The following is a 2,034-nucleotide window of genomic DNA, read 5'->3' as shown; positions in this document are numbered from 1 at the left end:
ATCTTTACTGTTGATAGTAAATTTCAAAAAACATTTGAGATTTGCGATAAAGTGTAAATATTTTTAAATATTTTTTTATATTTAAAAAGAAAAGGACAAATTTATATTCTAATTACCAGAGTTTTCAAAAAAAAAAAAAAAAATCTATAAAAAGAAAAATATTTAAATATTGGAAAAGATATGCAGTTAGAAAAAAAATTCGAATACGAATTCTTTCCGGATTTAATTAATGTGACATTTTCCTAATCAGATTAGAATATCAATCTATATAATGAGCTCCGAGCAGACTCATTTACAACATCAAAACTACAGAGCAAATCTTCTTCCTCACTCAAATCGATTCGAAGATCGAAAAATTTGATGGCGGCATTCAGAAGTTCAAAGAATGGTGGCGACGCTCCTCTCTGTGCCAACAACTGTGGCTTTTATGAAAATCCGAACAATCTAAATCTTTGCTCTGTTTATTATGCCGCTTTCCTCAAAGAAACCGGCGAAGATTCTGAACCACGAGAGAGCTCGAAAAGTCAAATTAAGTATGAAGAACCAAATTCCGAGACGAGACAATTTCCTTCTGTATCACAGAATTCCGAAACTTGCGAGAATAATCCAACGCCTAAAACCATAAACAGATGCAAAATTTGCAGGAAGAAAGTGGGATTGTTAGGATTCAATTGCCAGTGTGGAGGTTCATTCTGCGGCAAACATAGGTATCCTGAAGAACATTCGTGCGACGTTGATCACAAGGCGATCGGCCGGAAGACTCTGGCCAAACAAATTGTCGAATGCAAGGCCAATAAATTGCAGTTCAGGGTTTAGATTCATTGAACATTTACTACTGTTTTTCTTTTTGGGAAATGGGAATGTTGTTATTAACACTACATGAATAATAAATATATTTTTGTTTTCATCTTTGAATAATTTAATAGCGCCATTTATTTATGGATATAATTGAGTAAAATATCCCGTGTCTCTGAGTTGGAAGGAACATGTCATTATAATTCTCAATTAAGTCCGAATGTTTAAGAAATAGTTTTATTTAAGAACTGACTTAAAGAATAGTAAATTTTAATTTTTCATTTGTAGAAAGAGCAAAAATAGAATGTCAAAATACCCCAATTCTAAAATATGTTTCCTTCATACTTAAACATTCAAATAAAATAAAAAATAATTACATACTCGACTTTCTCTACGATCTAAAGTTGCAACCTCAAATACACAATACTTATACCTATACAAATGAGGCACTTCGTTCCCTTTGTTTTGAACCGTCCAACCCAGGACCGCATTCAAACAACCACAAGGTTTCAACATAGTTAGCCATGTTAGTAATTTAGTATTGCCTATATCTTTTTTAGTGTGTTTCATGGATGTCAGTAATCTTATTCTTCATTTTGTCTCACATAATGTTCTATAGGATGTCTCACATAATAAAATTTATGTTTGAAAATTATTTTCTTATTTAAAAAATTTGTTGTATTTACTTGAGAATTTTTACTCCTCTAAGGCTTAACTGGTTATGGTAATGGTTCGACTCTTCCCTTTGTCGTGCATATGATCAACTAAAAACACAATGACTAAATTGAAAAACATTTTTAGAAAACAAACCTTTAGTTAGTGCAAGTGCTCACCGTTGATCAGTAGTAAAGGGATGGAAGAATTCCAAGTCGTCTCCCAAGGGAACAAATTTTAAACAAAATTCTTTAGAACAATAAATTTTTTTCTAAAAATTGCAATTTTAGTAACAAAAGAAGTTGATTTGGGGTTTTAGTAAAAGTTTAACTTAATAAAATAATAGTGAAAAATAGAGATTCAAACCTGTTCATGTTCCTTTTCGAAAGTAAGTGTAGCCTAATATGAAAATTTATAACTTAGCTCAATTTCAATATATTGGTGAATTAGATTAAACACCTATTTGATCAAACCAAAGCCATTAAACCTGTTTTATTTCTATGGTTAATGTGAACTTAGAATATTAAAAATACAATCTCTTGGTTCTAAAGGTTTTGCCTTATATCGAAGGTCAAAATCAAAGTT

General features: G+C 30.9%; 1 pseudogene; it reads left to right on the top strand.

The window, feature by feature from the left end:
- The first annotated feature begins 360 nt into the window (after positions 1–360).
- LOC120069277 (zinc finger A20 and AN1 domain-containing stress-associated protein 10 pseudogene) lies at positions 361–816 on the top strand (annotated as a pseudogene).
- The last annotated feature ends 1,218 nt before the right edge of the window (positions 817–2,034 follow it).

Source organism: Benincasa hispida, chromosome 1 (genome assembly GCF_027475165.1).
Source record: "Benincasa hispida cultivar pf3 chromosome 1, pf3_genome.v1.1, whole genome shotgun sequence".
Taxonomy (NCBI): domain Eukaryota; kingdom Viridiplantae; phylum Streptophyta; class Magnoliopsida; order Cucurbitales; family Cucurbitaceae; genus Benincasa; species Benincasa hispida.
Note: the sequence above shows the minus strand (reverse complement) of the source record. Positions and strands in the feature narration are given on the sequence as shown.